The 22,581-nt window shown below is 37.2% G+C and overlaps 1 protein-coding gene across 1 annotated transcript in view; it reads right to left on the bottom strand.

Moving 5' to 3' along the window:
• The window catches only part of CACNA1E (calcium voltage-gated channel subunit alpha1 E), a 667,319-nt gene that overhangs the window by 144,135 nt on the left and 500,603 nt on the right, over positions 1 to 22,581 (bottom strand). The window lies entirely within an intron of this gene.

The raw sequence follows: 22,581 nt of genomic DNA, 5'->3' as shown, positions 1-22,581 counted from the left end.
CTTAATATTGGAAGGAGTCTACTAAAGGTACAGGAAAGGGGGAAGAGTAAAGAAGAAGGTGGGAATGAGCAGTGATATGTTGCCAAATATTTAACAACTGTCTCTCCAGAGCAGGAAAAAATGTATCCATGATGCACTTTTGAGTTAAAATTTCATTATTAACATCTTCTCTATCATTTTATTGAGCCTACATAATCAATAAAATCATTAATCTAGTCCTGATTTGTAGCATTTACTAATTTCCAAGGTGTTAATGATATTACTTAACAATGACTGATTGGTAGGAGGACCTGAATTCAAATTTTACTTCAAACACTTCCTAACGGTGTGATCTGGGGCAAGTCACTTAACCTCATTTGCCTAACCCTTGTCCTTTTGTCTTAGAGTTGTTAATAAAAGAGAAAGTAAGAGCAAAACAAAACACAAAATCTATGGTTGGTTGGTTTTAGCTGATGTCAACAAACTTAAAGGAAATAATGGATATGGTGATAGAATGGGAATGTGATAGAGATATGAAAAAGATAAGAGATTCTTCAGGAAAAAGGAAAAGTCAACCTTCCCATAAGATAATAGAGACCAAGATAGAGGTATAGGTGTGAAGGGAAGCCATGACAAGATGCAAGCTATAGAAAATCTTTTTTTCCCACTTTATGGATCTTACAATTACATAATTGACACACTGGTATAACAAGGAATATAGTGACAAATACCTAAGGTGATCCCAAAATACACTATAAGCCAGGTGGCCTTGGGACTGTATCCATCCCACTGGACCATCACTGCATAGCTCCAAAGAGAAATATCTAAAAATATTTGTTTCTACATATAACCCTTAGCCACTGCTGTAAGAATTTCTTTTTTGATTCCATTAAATCTCTCAGCCAGGTCTCTCCAAGGCATTTTACACAAAGAAGAGATAATTAATGATGGGGGTTAGATTTTTTTCTCTAAAAAACGTCTCAATTTTTTAATGCATTCCTAATAAGAAATTGTTTCTCCCAGTGCAAAATGGTTCCCTTCTTTGCAACTTGGTCTTATGAAGTTGCTTTAGACACAGAGGCTAAGTCACCTGCTCAGGTCAGACAGCTAGTATATATTGGAAGCAGGATTTGAAGGAAGATCATTCCTGACTCTGAGGTCAAATGTTTCCTCCTCAACATATTGCCTCTATGATAAAGATTTATTACATTTGAGCTAGTGGAGTCCTTGACACTAGAAGTCTTGAACCTCCTTATATTCACCTTACACAATGATGAGCCCAGAGACCAGAGAGGAAAAGAGACAAGAACTATTTCTTCATCAACTGGGAAATGGCTGAACAAGTTGTGGTATATGATTGTGATGGAATACTATTGTGTTGGGTTCAGAAAAATCTGAGAAGTGATATGAATTGATAAAAAGTAAAGTGAGCAGAAGATGACAACAGTGTATACAGTAACAGAAATATCATACATTGATCAGATGTGAATTTGATTTATCTACTATGATTAAACAATGATCTAAGGCAATTCCAAAGGTCTCATGATGAAAAATGCTATGCACCTTCAGACAGGGAACTAATGGAATCTAAGTGAAAATTAAAACATGCTTTTCCCCACTTTTTTTATTTTTTGAAACCCTTAGCTTCTGCCTTAGAATTGATAACTAGGTATTAGTTCCAAAGCAGAAAAGTGGTAAGGGCTAGGCAATTGGGGTCAAGTGACTTCCCCAGGGTCGTACAGCTAGGAAGTTTATGAGGTCAAATTTGAACTCTAGACCTTCCATCTCCAGGTTTGGTTCTCCATCTACTGAGCCATCTAGCTGCCCCACTTTCTTTCACTTTCTTTACTTTTTCTCATTGTCTTTGAATGTTTTCTTTTGTAACATGGTTAATATGGAAATACATTTTGCATCCATATCACATTGTATACCTTCTCAAGCAGTAAAGGAGGGGTTAGAGGGAGGGAGAGAATTTGGAACTCAAAAATTTAAAAAGTGAATGTTAAAATTATTTAATGTAATTAGGAAATATTTAATGAAAGAAAAATATATTAAAAAAAGAAATGGGACATATACTTAATAAACAAACTCACTACTCAGCAATAAAAACTAGCCAAAAGCAAAAGAAAAGAGTGCAGCATGATGGGATGAAAACAGAAATGGGTGGTTTGAAGTTTAAAAAAATAAAGACTAAAAACATCCTCCTGGTTCTGCCATTTTAACTATATGTGCCGCCTAAGACAAGTCAATTTATCTCTTTTGGCCTCAGATTCCTCATATGTAAAATGAGGAGATTGATTTAGAGATATTTCAATCCAATCAATCATCAACCAATATGCATTTATTTAAAAGTTTCTATATTCCAGATACTGAGATAAATCCTGAGATTACAATGGCAAAAACCCAACAGCCCCTATTCTTTTTTTAACCTTGATTTTTTTTTTGCTGTTACATTTTAAGTTCCAAGATATTGCCCTCCCTTCCTTCCTTCCTTCTCATCCTACACTAGAGAAGGTCTAAATAAAACAGGGAGAGAGGGTATGAGTGGTTTGGGGATCAGAAAAGGCTTCTAAAGAAGATAAAAGGTAATGTTTGAGTTGTGCCTTGAAGGAAGAGAAGGATATTAGGAGGCAGAGATGAGGAGCGAGCACATGTGGCATGGGAGACAGATAAGAGAAAGGCACGCCACGTGTGAAGAACAGAGAGGTGGCCAGTTTGGTTAGATTTTGGAACACAGAAAAAAAAATAATACAACACAGCTGGACAGATAGGTTGGGGAAACATTGTAAAAGTTTTAAAATAGAAACAAAAGCATGTATACATGATCCTAGGTCTCACAAGGAGCCAGTGTCATTTACTGAGGAGGGGAGTAATGTGACAAGATTGGCATTTAATGAAATCATTTTGGTAGACTTAGAGAATGGATTAGAGAGGGGAAAGTATTGATAGAGTCTGAATTGGGCTGGTGGCTATGTATGTAAAGGGAAGGGTTGGATGTTTAAAGAGAAAAAAATGGCAAGATTTGGCAACTGAATGGATATGGGGGGTGAGGAGGAGAAGATAATACTGAGGATATGAATCTGGAATAATAGAAGAATGGAGACCCCCTTACAACAAAGAAGTTTGGGAAAGACAATAAATTCTGCTTGGGGAATATTGTGTTTTAGAGGTCTCAGAGGCATCTAATTTAAAAGACCAATTGGTAGTTGTTATAGAACTAAATTTCATGAGAGCCTTGAGCTGGATCTATAGATTTGTCAGTTATTTATATAGAATGGGAAGCTAAATTCAGGGGATCTCATGGAGGGGAGAGACAGACAGACAGACAGACAGACAGACAGAGACAGAGAGACAGAGACAGAGACAGAGACAGAGACAGAAGGGCGAAGAAGAGGAGGAGAGAACTTGGGAATTCTGTGATTAGGGAACATGATAGGGAGGTCAGACATGAAGGAAAAGACTAAATAAGAAGAGTAGTCTTATGAAAACCCAGAGAGAAGAGAAAATTCAGGAGGGGGTAGTTAACATTGTTAAATTCAGTAGAAAGATCAAGAAAGGTAAGGACTGAGAAAAGACCATCATATTTGGCAATTAAGATCATGGAAGAGAGCAGTTTCTGTTGAGTAGTAAAGTGAAAAACAATGATATGCCAAGTAGGCAGAATGGGAAGGATATATATTATGAACCCTGTTATATTCCCATCAAACATTTTCTTGAGCTACCCACCACATCTCATAATAAGGACTTGTCCTATGACATGGATATGAGAGACTAGATTAGATCACCAATCCTGAACCACAGCTGTGGCTGCCCTTTTGGGGTTGCCAGCTTGAAGCAGAGGAGGGATCTGACACCTAATTAGGGTTCTTTAACTTTTGTTTCCTAATATATTAACTTTGTTAACATGTACAAAGAACTAGAGGAATGTGGCTATTATCTGTTGTAGATTTCTCTTTCTCAGATGTATCAATATTGCCCAATCTGAGGGTTCCACATTATCATGAAGAACAGGAACATCATGGGCCCAGGCAAAAGTAAGGATAAGCTATAAAAAGATAAGTTTCTCCTAATTTGGGCAATCAGATAGTGCAATGGATAGAGCACAGACCCTGGGGTCAGGAAGGTATATCTTCATGAGTTCATATCTGACCTCAAACACGTACTAGCTGTGTGACCCTGGGCAAGTCCCTTTACCCTGTTTTTTTCAATTCCTATTTGATAAAAATGTGCTGGAGAAGGAAATAGCAAGCCATTGTAGTGTCTTTCCCAAGAAAACCTGAAGTGGGATCACAGAGGACTGAAAATTTCAAGTTGACAATGATATCAACAGTTTCCCCTAATTTGGGCTCTTTACATTGAATTAGTAAAGAGAATATAAGATTAATTTAATAGGTATAAGCAGAGAATTCTACTTTGTGGTTTATAAAACTAATTGTTCAAGTTACAGCTGTGGGAAGAACAAGTCATAATTCTAATCTTGCCAGACAACAAGGAGACCACTTGTCCAGAGTTCATTGCACAGTGGTGTGGAGGAGAGGAAGGAAAGAGCTGCTGGAAAGCAAAGAAGGAACCAGTTTGAATTAGTGATGAACACCCTTGCAAATCTAATCCCATGAGCCCTTGTGAGGTCCCAAATCTCACAGGTAAAATATGAGGAAGCAGGTATTAGAAGCATCAGGTCTAAGTCCAAGCATTTTTTTAAATCCTTACTTTCCATCTTGGAATTAAAACTAAGTATTGGTTCCAAGACAGAAGAGTAATAAGGGCTAGGCTATGTGGGTTAAGTGACTTGCCCAGGACCACCTAACTAGAAAGTATCTGAAGTCAAATTTGAACCCAGGACCTCTAGACTCTAAGTCTGGATCTCTATCTACTGAGCCATCTAACTGCCCCCCCCCAGCTTTTCCTTAACAAAGACTGCCAAGAAGGGCTTACAACTCAAAGAAACCCTAATAGAAGAGCCCACAAAAATATGTGGACATGCAAAAATATCTTTCCATCTTTTCTGTAGCAAACATGAGGAAAAGTAAATTGAAGGATACCACTTGTACCTGGAAAGCTTAACTAGATTTTCTTTGGCAGAACAAGGTGATGATGATGGCTGCTTCCATCTGAAGAGTATACAGACAATCTGCACCAGTCTGATAAGAAACTGGGAGGTGAGGCTAATCTTTCCTTCCCCAAAAGAACTAAGAATCAAGTGAACTAGGAAGGAATGGCTCAGAACATATACAGAAATGGATGACATCCTGGATGGCAACAAAGCAACTACATTCACTACTGGCCTATATGCAGGGCTCTTGGAGCATTTTCCCCCCTATATGGAACCTCTTTTCTTGAGGAGCATCAAGAAATGTAGTGATGCATGTAAAACCCCGTGGAACTGCTAATTGGCTTAGGGAGGGGGGTGGGAGGAGGGGAGGGAAAGAACATGAATCATGTAACCATGGAAAAATATTCTAAATTAATTAATTAAATAAACTTTAAAAATGCAGTGATGCTGATTTCTGACAACCAGGTGTGTAAGGAGATCAATGTTCTGCCCCCCCCCCCCCAATAAATGCTAAGTCTTACAATTGTTTGAAAGTGATATGGCAAAATTCAAAGTCAACATCTAATACTGGTGGCAGGAAGAGTTAGGGAAGTTTAAGTACCTGGGAGAGTACTTAGACAATGAGGAGAGCGCCTAAGAGGAGTAAAAAGAAGCTGAAGAGGATGATTAATGACTGGAAAACAAGCAGCCCTTAGAGCATTCAAAGAAAGGCACAGGGTTTCTCTCTCCAGGCAAGACCATTCAGTACTTGCCTCCACTCTGTCAGGGAAAGGGTTAAGTATTTTTGCAAGTCTCTGGGAAGGGAGAGAGTTACAGAATCTATAAAAGTCTATTTGCATATGGAATACAACGTTTTGAGTGGGTGTACTTAGGCTCTCACTGTGGGCACCAGGAAGAACTTTTCTGTTTCCTGAAAGGGCTGATGGGGACTCCGAACTTCTACCCACTTTATTCTGCTTTTCAGTCCATGCTTCAAGCCCTGGGACTAGAGAACTGGAGGGAATAGGAGAGAGAATAAATGCTTGGGGGAAGATCTTGAGCTATAGGATATGTCTTCTCTTCAAGTCCTCTCCCTGCCTCGCCTGCCTCCAAACAGCTATGTTTAAAAAATATTGAAGTTGGGATTGTGGAAGAAAACTACCTCCAAAAAAAGCAATCCCTGGTACTACTGGGGTGAAATTGCCATAGGGAGGACGATCTTGGGGTTGGAGAAATGGGGAGACACTTGGGATTCTAAGAGAAGCTACAGAGTAAAAAGACCAGGGTGGTCTTTCAGTGTATTCAGACATTTGTCCTAAATGCCAATAATATAAATAAGGATCATTCAGACTGAACCATGAACACATAAGGTAGAGATAAGTATTAAGACTAATGCTTAGGAAAGAAGAGTTTGATATACAAGTCCTAAACAGTAAGCTCTGGGAGGGAGAAGCAGGGATCATACCTTAATCTTTAGTCCCTACAATAATAACTCATTTACTTATTTACAGAGCAAAAAAGAAGACAAGAAATCACAGAGAACGAATGGCTGAGAGTCAACAATGATATAGCAACTGGAAGAGCTAATGCAACCTTAGACTTCATTAAGAAAGGCAAGATTATCTAGAACAAGATAGATGATTGTTTAGTGATTAGCACATTTTCTGGCACACAGTAGGCACTTAATAAATGCTGATTGATTGATAATTCCAATGTATCTTGTCCTGGTAGATTCACTTTTGGAAAAGAAAGACATTAATAGAATGAAATACATTCATTCTATCTATTCTAATGAAATACATTCAGAGGAGAATAACCAGGATGGTGATAGGATTGAAGACCATGGGAGACCTGGAAAAAGCTGGAAGAATGGCAATTTTTAGTCTGAAGAAGAAAAGACTTGGGACATGATAAGGTTATTTTAAATGAAATTTCTTCTTCTTGGTCTTCTTCCTAGTTGATGGTGGCATATAGGAATCTGATTATTTATGTATAATTATTTTATATGCTATAACTTTACTGATTTTATTAATTTGTTTAATGAACTTTTCCCTTTATTCTTTAGGATTTCCTAAGCAAATAATCATATCTGAAAAAGTGATCATTTTGTTCCCTTTTTCCCTGTTCTCTTTCCACCCTTGGGATTTCCCTTAGGGCTCATTTGGTTTCTTTTTCTGATATTGTGTTACTGAAATAGTCTGTTTCTTATATCAATCTGAGTATTTTATATTTTTGTAAGTATTCTCTCACTTCCTAAGTTATCAGTTTTGGAGGCATATACCTGTCCAAAGTATTATTATTCCTTTATTTCCTATTCCTTTGAAATGAGTTTTCCTTTTTAAACTTTTTACATAATTTTAGTTTTTTCTTCCTTTTAAAAAAATCAGATTAGTTATTTATATATTATAATAGCTTTTTAAAATGAACAACTAGTTTTATTTATTAATTCAGTGGTCTAAATGATATAGTTAGTAGTTCTGCTTTTCCACATTTTTAGAAAAGTCTTTATTGCCTAATAAATGGTTTTTTTTTCAAGTTCCCTGCATAAATCTGTATATAAATTCCTTTTGATTCTCATTCAGTAATCACCAGAGTATTATCATCTCTAATTTTTCTAAGTTATATTCAGGTCCTTAATTTTTTTTTACTTTCTGATTATATTAATCTAGATATAAAAGTGGTACAGTTAGATTCCCCCACTATTAAAGTTCTAATACCTATTTCTTCTTCCAATTCAATTTTTCTCTTTAAATATTTTGATGCAATTCCAGTAGATACTATAAAGATTAAATTTAACTCTTCCCTGATTGTGAAAATGAAATTAATTAACTCTCCCCTGATTGTGAAGATTAAATGAACTCCCCTGCTCATTTTTACATTTAATTACCAAAAGTGTAAATAGCCCATTCACACTTAAGTGGGGGAGGTCTGTGACCTATGTGTGCAATAGTGAGTGATGATTCAGAATCAAAATGACTGCCCCCTGGGCAGTCCTAAGCAAAGCTTCAACTGTAATTGGTACACATAAAAATGGAGGAAGGCACAGTAAGTGATGCAAAAGAAAGTGTCTTTAAAAGGGAGTGACAACTTCCTGTGGGAAATTTGACTTCTGGAGTTCTGAGTTCAAGTTGGAGGCTGGTGTAGAATCTGCTGACTGGACCTGAGACCTTTCCTGTCCTTAAATCTCTCCCTTTGGACTGACATGTGGTGAGTGAAAAAGCTGACTCCTTTCCTGGATTTTCTGAAAAGACTCACCTCAAGAGAGACCTACCTCTTGAGAGAGGCTCCCTGCATCCCCAGGTCCTTGGCTCAAAAGCTGAGGCCTCTCCAGCTAGGGACTAAACTCCCCTGCCTGGCTTGAGCCAGGGGTCAGAGCAAAATATTTAGAGCTTAGGCTAGATATCTTACCCTATACTCTCTCTGATTTCCTACTTCACTCTTTCTATATTTTTAAAATAAATTGTAAATAAAATCTCTTTGGAATTTCATAAAATTCCTGCTGACCCTATTCTTAAATAACCTTTCATAAAAACCCTTTCCCCCCTTACAATATATATATTATCTATGTTGCCTTATAAGTATAATGTGAATTCCCTGATATTTTTATCACAACTATATTTACTATAGCCTTGTCTGAAATCATAATTTTTTTCTGCTTTTTTGAGTTCAGCTAAAGCATAATATATTAAGTTCTAGTCCCTCATTTTAACTCAATGTGAATTTAGATTTCAAGAGTTTTTCTTGTACACAACATATTGTTGGATTATATTTTCTAATCCATTCTGCTATCCTTTTTTGTTTTATGAATTTATACAATTCACATTCATGGATATGAGTGTCAAACATACTTCTGTCTACCCTATCTTCTTGTATTTTTTCCTTCTTTTTCTCTCTCCACTTTTTTTACAAGAGAAGGAAGTGAAAAAAAGGGAGATTGGCTGACACTTCTGATCTATAAATGAAATGGCATGTTTCCTCACTGTTGTAGTACTTCTCTTTCGATTACTCCTGATCTCAGGTTTTAACTCTTTCTCCTGTCCTTTTAATTTCTTTTTCATTTTCCTTTCCAACTTCTGAGTCTATTTTGTTTATGATTATTCCTTTACCTTCCCTCCCTTGTCCCTGTCCCTGCTCTTTCCATTTTGAGTTTAATGTATTTCTATACTGAAAAATCTATGTGTGGGTGTGTGTAATTTGCTTAAATTTCCTGTATTTAGTTCAGATGAAAATGAAGTTTAGAGAAGAAAATTTTGGTGTAGACTAGGGGATCCTAAATTTTTGTGCCATGGACTCTCTTTGATGGTCTGGTGAAGTCTATGAACCCTGATTGTTATTATTTCCTTTATTCAAAAATGGAAGGAAATATTAAATTTCAAATGAGAGATTAATGAAATGAAAGGAGTAATGTCTTCCCCATCCAATGGCTTTCCTCAATTCTATTCATAAACCTTTGGGGTCTATTGACCCCAGGTTATGAATCTTTGAATTAAGTTATAATAAGGATTAGGGATGGAACCAAAGACCAGTAGATTTGAATTCTCTTCTATTCTTTGTGTAAATTCCTAATTCCTGATTTCTAGAAGTCCTTTCTTAAGTGCCATACATAGATAGCATTCTTCTCTGCTTTATCCCTTAGGTGGCTATCTTTCCACTTGTATTTGTCCTCACTGTATTTCTCTCTGCACTTACTTGGATGTGTTGTTTTCTGGAGATCCAGTGTCTCTGATAACGTGGTCATTTGGGAGAGAGAATGAGGAAAGAAGGAGAAAAAGAAGCTCTCTTCACTCCCTATTCTATTCTACAAGTGTTTCCTTCTCAGTGGCTTGACTCCAACTTTTAAACTAGAATCCTCGGACCTGGACATTTTTTTTTTTACTCCTAGAGAGCAAACCCTTGACTCTTGAGGATGACCAAGTCTCCAGTCTTGACCTACCTTGTTACTTGTGGATATCTGCCTTAGCAATAGACTATTGATCGTCTCCTCCTATAGATATCATTGCTGCACTTGGGCTCTAGTCCTTATTGAACTTGGTATATACTTTCCCTCACAGACTCGCTTATTATAAATAAATCTCAAAACCTGAGGCTCCTCCTAACCGCTACCCAAGCTAGACCCACAACTCCATATGTTGTGAGACTGGAGCCAGTACCATAGAAGATTTTCTGCTTCCCAAACTCCTGGACACAGGGCATGCTTAAATAGGGCAGATAGGAATTTGGGTACTGGATATGCACATTCCTGAATATGGGCAAGGCAAAGCCTCTTAGGATTTGTTTCCACTCCTAGAGGGTGGGGGAAGAGGAAAAAGAGAGGATAACATTGTATATTAGGAAGATATATTAGGGGCAGTTAGGTGGTTCTGTGGATAGAGAGCCAGGCCTGAAGATAGGAGGTCTTGGGTTCAAATCTTGCCTCAGACAATTGTTTGACTCTAGGTAAGTCATTTAACCCCAATTGTTTAGCCCTTACTGGTCTTCTGCTTTGGAACTCATAGTATCAATTCTAAGACAGAAGGTAAAGGTTTAAAAAAAATAAAAATTTAATTTAGAATTTTATTTTAATAAAAATTTAAAAGATATAAAAATAATACAAAATTTAAAAATAAAGATATTAAAAAATAAGTTATATTCATGTAAGAAAACCAAGAACCCAGAGGAAGAGAAAACCATCTGAGTGAAAATACAAGGAGAAACAGGTGATTCTGTCATCAATGTATAAATATAAGCCACCTGGATGGAAAAAAGGGCTCAATCTGTCAACAAACATCTCTTCAGGGCCTTATGTCATAGACACCATGATAGCTCCTGGGCAAACAAAGAAAAAAAAAGAAATGTGACAATTTATACCCTCAAAATGTTTCTCTGCAAGGAGACAGGTTTTAATAGTTAAATTATTAATTTAGTTATGAATAGTTAAATCTGATTTAAAGAGAGGCAAGTCTGAAGATGGGAGGTCCTGAGTTCAAATTTGACCTCAGACACTTCCCAGCTGTGTAACCCTGGGCAAGTCACTTCACCTCAATTGCCGAGCCATTATCTCCACCTTGGAAGAGAAATACAGATACTAAGACCAAAGGGGAGGGCTTTAAAAATACATTTTAATTTAATTAAGACTTTTGTAAAACCCTGTATAGACATAATAAATATAAGGTAATTTTTGGAGAAAGACAGCAGCTGATAGCAGGAAAAGCATCCTGTACAATGTACTTCTTGACAAGTTCTGAAGAAAACTAGGAATTCTGAAAGTCAGAGATGAGGAGCAGATGCGTTCCATGAATGGGCTTCCCCACAAAGGCACAGAAATGGGAGGCAGTGTCAGGTAGGAGGAACTTTAAGAAAATCCCACTGCGTAGTATGAGGTTAGGATGGCTAAAGAGATTAGGACCGGATACAGAGGCCAGGGAATGATCAGTGTAGAGATGATAGCGGAACCTCATTCAATAAGAAGAAGCAGCTGCAGAAAATGAATGGAGCAAAGTTTAAACTGAAAAAAAAAACACTCTGAAGTGATGAAAATTGGAAAGCATTGAAACTCAATTTTCAAGACATTTTGAAGAAGGGGAAAGAAGAGAGTAAAGAGTGAAAAAAAAAGGGTCCCCCCCAACCATTTTTTTAAACGCTCTTATGTTCTGACAATCAATTCTGAAAGAATAGAAAACCTTCCCCATTTGGGAAAAGAATTTTTGGTAGCCATTTCAATTCTATGTATTTGAAAAGATCCCACCATATTCTACTGCCTTCCTTTAGGTGGAGTTTTTTTTTTTAATCCTTTGCCTTCTGTCTTAGAATCAATACTGTCTTTTGGAGTAGTAAGGGCAAGTAAATTGGGATTAAGTGACTTGCCCAGGGTCACACAGCTGGGAAGTATATCAGACTAGAATTGAACCTTCCTCTCCAATTGATTGAACAGGTCCTCTCTAATCATTTTTGATTGTATTTACTATGAAAAAGGAAAATAAAGCCAATAAGATGACTTCACCAACTGCTGACCTGGATGACTATTTTCTTATCTACATAAAGTTTTTATGAGACTGATCTGCCCAGAATTGCACCCAGGCAATTACTGATAAAAATATTAAAAAAAATAAAATGGCTTGTACATATTTTTAGAGTATATAATCACACAGATAACTATTATAGATGACATAGAAAATAACAAAAATGCAGTGGTTTTTGTTGCTTGCTGATTATAAGAATGCATTTAACTAAGTAAAGGAAAATGCAGCCTTTTGAAAGAATGTCCTCCAACAAGAAGACTCTTCCAAATATCTAATGCTCATACGTGATTCCTTGATAGATACAGTCATAAAGAACTTTACTCAATAAATCTGATCATCAATAACAAACAAGGCATAAAATGAGAGGCAAAAATCTTGCTGGAGATTTTCCACAGTATTATGTAGACTATCTTGCAGTGAGTATAAGTGGAATTGGGATTCCCCAGAGATGGAAGTCCTGCAGATATTGCTGTTTGCAAAGCATAAGGATCAGAGATTTAGAGTTGGAAGGGACCTAAGAGGCCATCTGCTCCAGCCCTTTCATTTTAAAATGGAAAAAGATGAGATTCAGCTAGATTGCATGATTTATTTACTCAAGGTCATGCAGTGGGCCAAGTTGGGATATGAACTAGCTTCTTTGACACCCCAGCCAGTGATGGTTCTATTCTCTGATGCCAGCTCCCACATGAAATTATATTAATTATATCAAGTTCCTCACCACCACCATCAAAAAGAAAGAAAGGAGGGAAGGAAGGAAGGAAAGAAGAAAAGAAGGAAGGAAAGAAAGAAGGAAGAAAGGAAGGAAGGAAGAAAGGAAGGAAGGAAGGAGGGAGGGAGGGAGGAGAAGAAAGATGAAAATACCTAATGCCCAGATTATCACATGCAATTGGATAGGTAGCCTATTAAATTAATTCATTAATATTAATACATTAGAATCTTGGATAGCACTGCAAGTGCCAGCAAGTACAAGCATAATATGATAGGCTCAAAATTTAATAGGAGTAAGAGAGTAGGATGGATTCTGTTGTAGGGAAAGGGGCATAACAGTTCTTTTCATTTCCCTCCTTGCTCAGTTCATGCCTTTCTGGATTTCAAAACTATGTCCTTCAAGCAGGATGCCTTCATTTCCTTTCTTATCCCCTCTTTTTCTGCTCACTTTGGTGTATGATCTTCCCCTATTAAAATGTAACTTTCTTGAGGATAGGGATTGTTCTTTCTTTCTTTCTTTTTGGCTCCTATTTCCCCCCAAATGTCCCCGGAATGAAAACACATCTGGTTAATAGAATATCCTCTTGCTGCTAAATGTTTGTATATCATAGAATAGTGCAATTTCCAAATAATCAAAATTAGAGGTGACCCAAAGGGCAAGTAGACTGATGCATATTATTGTCAATGATGATAAAGCCACAAATATACCATGAACAGACTGAATAAGTGTGATATAAAGGATATATAATCTGAGTAATGTAAAAGAAAATAACTTGCTCATGTAGTGAGAGCAAATGTTAAGATGAAGATGTAAAAGACCTAGGGAGAAGGGAAAGAAAGGAGAAATTGGTAATAAGCATTTATTAAGCACTTAACAAATATCTCATTTGATCTTCATGCCAACCCTGGGAGGTAGGCGCTATTGTTGTCCCCATTCTACAGTTCAGGAAATTGAGACAGACAGAGGTTAAATGACTTGCCCAGTGTGACACAACTAGTCTTTATCTAAAGTTATATTTGAACTCAGGTCTTCCTGTCTTCAGACCCAGAACTCCATCCACTCTGCCACCTTGCTACCTCTATCACATTAAGTGGGCAATTAATCCAACCATCATGGTATTTATTGACTTACTAGCCACCAAGTACTATGCCAGGCACTAGGAATATAAGGGGAAAAAAGAAACAATCTATCCTCTTAAGAAGCTTATACACTAAGGGGGAGACAAGTGCATATAAAATGTATCTACAGTTTAAATATTAATTTAATAAACACAAATAGATACAAAGGAGCTAAATATAATGTAGTTTTAGTAGGACAACACTAGAGGAAGATTTATGGGAAAACATGGTGAAGAATTGTCCAGAATGAGGTGGTATGAACTGGTTCAGGTCTTTTCCCACCCCAACTCCAGGACAGGGAGGTTTCTTTAAAATTTTTTTGTTTCATGGACCCCTTTGACAAACCAAATACCTCAGGATAATATTTTAAAATTTATAAAATCAAAACATAGGATTATAAGGGAAACCGATTATTTTCAAATAAATTATATTCTCATCCAAGTTCTTAGAACCCTTGAAATTTATCCAAAGGTTCTTCCAGGGATCAAAGCTCCCAGATTAAAAATCCTTACCCTAGGGGGCAGCTAGGTGGCTCAGTGGGTAGAACTAGGATGGAGATGGGGGGGGGGTGTTCTGAGTTAAAAAATGGCCCCAGACAATTCCCAGCTGTGTGACCCTGGGTAAATCACTTAACACCCCCCCCCCCATTGCCAAATCCTTACCACTCTTCTGCCTTGGAACCAATACACTATATTGATTCTAAGATGGAAGGTAAAAATGAAAACAAACAAAGAAAAACCCAAACAAATCCTTAATCTAAGTGAAGGCAGTAGGACATGGTGGGATCTTTTCAAATCATAGAATTGAAATGGCTACAAAAAGTCCTTTTCACAGATTGGGAAGGTTTTCCGCACCTCTCTACAAATTATCACACAAATGTGTGGGACGCTTGCTGACACCTATTTTCGACAACATGTTTCTCAGGTCCCTAAGCACCAGGAAAGGCATCACTGAAGCTGTGTGTCAGCAAAATGCAAAGCTCAGCTAACTCCTCCTGAGATGATAGGGTAGCCCAGAGAGTATCTCAGGGAAAGAGGAGATTCATATATCCCTTTGGGTTTCAGTTCTCCAAGGGAGACCAATAGTGAGCCTCACACATCACAGAAGTATGACAGCCACTTTTATGAATGGCTCAGGCATTTTTCCATGAATGAAACCTGCAGAGGCTTAATTTACATTCCAATGCAGTAAATGTCTGGACTTTGGAACTGATTCTGCTATCCAGGTGGGTTAAGTACCTTCATCTCTCCAGAATAAATAAGTCATAAAGGAAAAGAATTTTTCATAGGATTCTCTCCTTGGAAGCTCCTAATTCTCAACAGCTCAAAAAAAAAAAAACCAACAAATTGTGCTTTTGTAATTATATCATTGTTCAGCTTGAGGGGTGTGGAGTCGGATGGAGACTAGACTCGAGGTGAATTCAAAGCCCCCAGTAATGCAAAAACCTACATTTAAAGAATGAGTAGATGTCTTACACATGAACTAATTGGAAGCCTGGGAATTCAGAGGTGAAGGCAAGTATCTATCCTGTTCACTCAGAGAATTATAGAATTGGCCTTCCAAAGGACCTTAAAGATCACTTCATGCAATATCCCCCTCGCCCAATATTCAGAGGTTCAGGGATGCTTGCCTGTGGGCAAACTCCCCTAATGAGTGGAGATACCAAAGTTAATAGTGATGGAGAAATAGAAATGATTTACTCTGGACCCTCAGATCCAACAGTATGACCTTTTATAAAAGTTACATGACGAGCGAGAGAATTGTGAGGCCCCAGAAGAGGTTCCCTTAGTCATCCTTCTCCTGTCTCTCTGGTGCACTGCTTCTACCCCAACCCCTACACGTCCACTCCTTTTACCACCTAAAAATTCTAGTTTCTTTGGGCTTGGAGCTAATTTGCCCTTGTGCTAAAGAGAAAATACACCAGGATGTGGCTTTCCCTTGTTTTAGACTCTCACTTGTAGGACCATTTGCTTTTTCCTATAGAGATAGCAATGAGAAGGCTGTTTTTTATTTTTAAAAATTCAATGTGGGGGCATCTGGGTAGCTCAGTGGATTGAGAACCAGGCCTAGAGACTGGAGGTCCTAGGTTCAAATCTGGCCTCAGCCACTTCCTAGCTGTGTGACCCTGAGCAAGTCACTTGACCCCCATTGCCTAGCCCTTACCACTCTTCTGCCTTGGAGCCAATACACAGTATTGACTCCAAGACAGAAGGTAAGGGTTTAAAAAAAATTCAATGTGTTTTCCTACTGCTTTGTGTTTGCTGCTGCTGTTTTTTAACCTTTACATGAATTATTTAATTATTTGTATTTTGCACCACCTATATCTTATGGCAATTTATACTAGGGGCAAAGGAGCTATTGTCAACTCTTCTTACTTAACTCTCTTCAACTTAAAATTGTTCCTTAGTGAGCACCCTCCAACCCCTACCATGTACCTCCCTGCTATGTTTAGAGTAGCTTTGGTCCCCACTAATAAAGAGGAGTAATTCTTTTGGTTATCCACCTCAAGAGATAACATTGTTGTTGCTATTTAGTCATTTCAGTTCTGTCTGGCTCTTCATGATACCATTTGGAGTTTTCTTGGCAAAGGAACTGGAAAGGGTTTGCCATTTCCTTCTCCTGATCATTTTACAGATGAGGAAACTGAGGCAATATGGGTCACATAGCTAGTAAGTGTCTGAAGGCCATATTTGAAATCATGAAGATGAGTCTTCCTGATTCCAAGCCCAGTGTTCTATACACTGCTCCACCCATAATTCTTTGCAAGAGGCATGTTATATTTTTAATTTATGTTTTGTTTTGTTTTTTTTTTATTTGTTATTATTTTTATTGTATTATTGTAATTGTAATAATTGTATATTTGTATAATTGTATATAAATGTATATAAATGTATAATTGTAATTGTAATAATAATTATTGTAATTATTTGTTATCAGAATTTATTTATTTGAACCATTAAATTATCTTAACTTGCTTCAACTGTGCTGAGAGGGGAAAACCAGTCCTTGAAAGACATTTGTGACAGGCAATCCATGAAACAATTAATTAACAGTCCAATTACTAAAAGCTAGCTTGAGCTGCATAAATCATAAACATATGTAGGCACTATTCCAATGTGCCGAATATTTTACATTTATTTTATGCAATTGCAGAGGTGGCAAAGTATAGACCTATACTGCTATAGATTATCTAGATTTAGAAATCAAAGGAAAATTCTGTCATTGCACTAATATTTTACCAGGCTCTTATGAGGAACAAATGAGATAATGACTCCAAAGTGTTTTTATGTGCCACAAACTGTAAAGTACAACATTAATAGAAGCTATCATCATCACCATCCTCATTATCATTATCTTTTGTATGAGTTGTCCCCCCCAAAATGAACTGCCTGGTGGCCAGAAGCCAGTTCTGTTACATAGCCTTAGGCTCTTGTCTTTGCCATGAAATCCCAGGGATGCAATGCACAAGGGAGAGCATCCCTGGGTCCCATATTTTCTACAGCAAGAATACCTCCTGAAGGGCTGGTCATCCTGCCTGCCACATCTGTTGACTCTTGCTCTGAACCACACACATGCTGATGAGCTTCTCTGCTCTGTTTAGACTCGGGGGCTCTCCTTGCTGTCATGGTAACTGAGTCAGACACAAAGCCCTCCAGGATGGGTCGGGTTATGTGATTCAAAGATTTGTTCTGTTCACCCAGGAACACGCTCTCTCTCTTTCTCTCTCTCTTTCTCTCTCTCTCTCTCTCTCTCTCTCTCTCTCTCTCTCTCTCTCTCTCTCTCTCTCTCTCTCTCTCTCTCTCTCTCTCTCTCTCTCTCTCTCTCTCCCTCCCTCCCTCTCATAATAACAGTAACACAAACATGTTTACAGTGGAATACAGTGACATACAAAGAGAAGTCAACAGGTTACCAGGCATACAGATGGTCAAATAGATTCCCTATTGCCATTATTTTTCAAGGGTTCATAATTCCAGAGACTGATTCATAATTTTGAGCAATTTTATTTCTTTTGGTAGACACAGGAGGTGACTGCTTTGCAGTCAAAAGGTTCTGGGTTAGACATCAGGTAGAACTCTTCACTCTTATAGGAATATCAAAATGTGTAATTCAGGGATAAAGAAAAAAAGTTTCTTTTCTTAAGAGTTTTCTTTTTTTAAAATAAAGAAGGCTCTATCTTGCACAGTGTGAGTTGATGCTCCCAGAAGGTGGAATAAAGGGAGGAGATGACTTGTCGAGATTACTATCTTGACCAAAGATAACCCATGAAACAATCAGCATACCAGTGACTAAAAGCTAGCTTAAAGATGGATAAATCCTAAACACATTTAGGCATTATTTCAACTTTCTAAACATTTTCATTTATACAAGAAAATCACAAAACAGCAAAGTATAAATATATATAGCCTATGATATCCTATATGTAGTATAATATCCTATACTTAGTATATAATATATGGTATGTATATTATAGGACATATAGGGTATATGCTATATGCTAGCTAGGTGGTGCAATGGGAGGAGAAGCAGGACTGAAGTGAGGAAGATTCATCTTTACAGACACAAATCTGGGCTCAGATATTTATTATCTGTGTGACCTTTAGCAATTCATTTAACCTTGTTGGTCTCAGTTTCTTCATCTGTAAAATGAGCCATAGAAGGAAATGGTAAATCACTCAAGTATCTCTGTCAAGAAATGACCCAAATGGGGGCACAAAGAGTCAGACATGACTGGAAACTACTGAACAACAGTCTAGTATATAGTAATATAAAATATTTCTAGTGAGAAATGAATGATATTAAATAATTATTAATAAAAAACATAAAATAAATTAAAAATAAAGCTTTAATGTTTATAAAGCACTTAACAAATAATATCTCATATTATCCTCATTACAATCCTAGCAGATAGATGCTGTTATTATCCCTATTTTACGGATGAAGAAACTAAGCATGCAGATGTTAAGTGATTTGCCAAAGCCATACATCTGTGTCTGAGATTGGATTTGAACTCAGGTTTTTCTGATTCCAAGTTCAGTACTCTATCTACTGAACCACTTGGTTGTCCCTATCTTGGACAAAGTAGCTTATAAAAACAGTCAGTGAAGGAAAAGAGAAAAGGGAAGTAGTGAGTAGGAGATGTTCTTGCCAATAATTCTCTTGTTCCTTCAATTCAAAGACTTTTAAGAAGACATGCTATATGTTGGTCATAGATTCACATATTCTAGTTATAAGATTTGTACTATTGGTTCCCCAGGCAGTGCTCTCTCCTTCTCTCCTAAATGACCTTCCTTCATTGTGGTTATTGTCATGCCTCTATCATTAAGGTGGAGGGACACAGACATTGTTCTTTTGCATTTACTTGCCTTTTCTTCTTCAACTCTCAAGGACTTTGGACTATTTTAATGAATGACTAGTAATAATGCACAAATCCTCCATAAGTAGCTGGGTGATAACTCATCTGTTCAGCAACACTAATGGCAATGCTGTAGCATTTTTCCTGTCTACTCTCTCAGGTCTGTAGTGTTATTATGACAAATACTTCAATGATGTGGGATTATTTTTTTTGGCAGGTCACTAGTAGAGTGCTATATTTTTTCCTTCTCTATTCTGATGTTATTGTTGTAGGGATAGTGGCAGATAGGATATAGGGATAGGGGAATCTGCCAAAGGAATAATAATAGTAATAACATGTTTATACCTTTAGGCTATATAACATATTTTAAATACATTTTGCATTATCTCCTCACAATAATTGTGGAATATTAAAACATTATTATAATTTTACAGATTAGGAAGCTGAGTATTAGAAAAATAAAGTGATATATCCATAATTACATGACCATTAAGTATCAGAGATGAGATTTGGATTCATTTCTATCCTAGTACTAAGACTAGGACTATTTCTTCTATAGGTAATTCCTTTGGAAAGAGATCAAGAATTTACCCTCAGAATAAGTTAAATAGATATTTCCAGTTCCAGAGCCAAGATGGTGGAGTAGAAGCAGGGAAACTCTAAACCACCATGAGAATCCCTTCCAAAAAATCTTAAAATAACACTATAAATTGAATATAGGCATGAAAGAACCAACAAGGAGAGAGAATGAAGCAACTTTCAAGAAGAGAAAATCCTGAAAAGTAGGCAGAGATTATATCTGGGGCTCTGGGGTACGAGGGGAGCTACAGCCAGCAGGAGACTACAGTAAAGAGTAAGGAGCAAGGCAGAAACAAACTGTGTCCCCTCCTCCCCCAACATCTATTGTGCCAGGTTTTAAACCTGAGCCCAAGCCAACATCCAGATCCTGAGACCCTTCCTGAGTCAATAGCAGTCCAACACAAAGCATATCTCATAAAGTTCTGAGCAAACTTTCAGTGAGGTCCAGAATTCCAAGCCAGGTTAGTCTGTGCTATGAAACCCAGAGCTGGACCAGGTGTCCTAGTCTGGGCCTGTGGTGAGGACATAGATCCTAGTTGGTGGACCTGAAACTGGATCCCCTGATCCTCTTGCAAAAAAGCTCAAGGTCGAGATCTAGGGCAGGGCAGTCTGCTGTGCACTGTGTATCTAACCTGATCAAGCCCAGAGCAAGACCAAAAACATACATCCAAGCCTGAGGCTAGAATTTTAGCCATCAGCAGTGGAAGGTGTTTCTTAGAGCTCCCAGTCCACAGGCTACCACACCATCTTGGAAGAACTGAAACTTGCAGAAACCCAGAAATAAGGCTAAGGAGAGGATCAAGAAAGGACTGAAGTTTAAGAGGGCCCTCTAGTTTCCCAGAGAACAGAGCCTACCTTTAAAAAAGGTTGGAAAATGAGTAAACATAAAAAACCACCCCCAACTATAGAGAATTTTTGTGGCAACAAAAAGCAAGTCATAGATACAGAAGGCGACAGTGAAACCAAATCAAACACATGCAAAGTCCAAAAGAAAAATATTAATTTGCACAGATTCTGGAAGAGCTCAGAAAGGATTTCAAAAATCAATTAAGAGAGGCAGAGGAAAAATAGGGAAGAGAAATTAAAGCAATGCAAGAAGAAATGGTCCAAATTAAAAAAAAAAAGAGGTTCAAAAGCTGACAAGAAAAGTATTCCTTATAAATTAGAATTGAGCAGCTATAACTCTAATGACTTTGTGAGAGATCAAGAAATGATAAAACAAAATCAAAAGAATGAGAAAATAGAAGAAAATGTGAAATATTTCATTGAAAAAAACAACAGATCTGGAAAATAGATCCAAGAGAGACAATTTAAGAATTATTGGATTACCTGAAAGCCATGATTTAAAAAAAAGCCTAGACATCATAATACAAGAAATTATCTGCCCAGATATTCTTGAACAAATAAATAAAATAGAAATTGAAGAATCCACGATCATTACTAAAAAGAAATCCTCAAATGACAACTTCTAGAATATAATAGCTAAATTCAAGAACCCCCGAAACCAGAAGAAAATACTGAAAACAGTCAAAAAGAAACAATCCAAATACCATGGAGCTACAATAAGCATCCATAAGACTTAGCAACTTTCACATCAGGATCAGGAAGGCTTAAAAGATCTAGGTTTACAACCCAGAGTCACCTATCCAGTAAAACTGAATATATTCCTTCAGGGGAAAATGGTCATTCAATAAGATAGAAGATTTCCAAGCATTCCTGAGGAAAAGACCAGGTCTAAACAGGAAATTTGAAGTCCTAACACTAGACTACAGGGAAATCTAATAAGGAAAACGAGAAAGGGAAATTTAAAGGACTCAGTAAGTTCAAACTGTATGTATTCCTATGTGAAAAGAGGATATTTGTAATTCTTTAAAATTCTTATTAGTAGTAGAGCAGTTAGAAGGAGTATATTTAGACAAAGAATGGGGAAATAAACTGATTAGGACAATATGATAAAGAAAAAAAAATCAAGGGATGAAAAAGAGGATTGCACTGAGAGTAAAAGGAAGGGAGAGATGGAATGAGGTAAATTGTATAACATAAAGAGGCATGAAAAACAATTATAGTGGAGGAGAGGATGAGGGTGGTGACAGGCAATGCTTAAACTTTACTCTCATCATAAAACTGGCACAGAGAGGGAATAACAGCCATACTTATTGGGTTAATAGAATCCTATCTTACCCCATAGAGAACTATGAGGGGAAGAAGATAAGGGATTGGGGTGTCAATAGGAGAGAGGGGAAAGTGGTGGGGTGATAAAAAGCATAACATTGGTGAGGAGGAACAGAGTAAAATGAAAAAAAGCATGATCAAAAAGGGAAAATAAGATGGGAGGGGAATACAGAGTTGGTAATCATAACTGTGAATGTGAGTGGAATGAATTCACCCATAAAATGGAAGTGGATAGCAGAGTGAATTAAAAGCTAGAATTCTACTATATGTTATTTATAAGAAACACATGTGAGGCAAGGTGACACACACAGAGTAAAAGCAAAGGGCTGGAGCTAAAGCAAAATAGATCTTATTAAAAGAGATGGGGAAGGAAATTACATCTTGCTAAAGAGTATTATAAACAATGAGGTAATATCAATACTAAACATATATGTGCCAAATGGCATAGCCTCTGTATTTGTACAGGAAAAATTTAATGAACTTCAGGAAAAAATAGACAGTAAAACTACACTAGTGGGGGACTTCAACTTCCCCCTTTCAGATCTAGATAAATCAATCAAAATGAGCAAGAAAGAAGTAAAGGAAGTGAATTAAATCTTAGAAAAGTTAGAGCTAATAGATCTCTGCAGAGAATTGAATGG

Source organism: Monodelphis domestica, chromosome 2 (assembly GCF_027887165.1).
Source record: "Monodelphis domestica isolate mMonDom1 chromosome 2, mMonDom1.pri, whole genome shotgun sequence".
NCBI lineage: Eukaryota > Metazoa > Chordata > Mammalia > Didelphimorphia > Didelphidae > Monodelphis > Monodelphis domestica.
The sequence above is the reverse complement of the archived record's forward strand: the minus strand, read 5'-3'. Positions and strand labels throughout refer to the sequence as shown.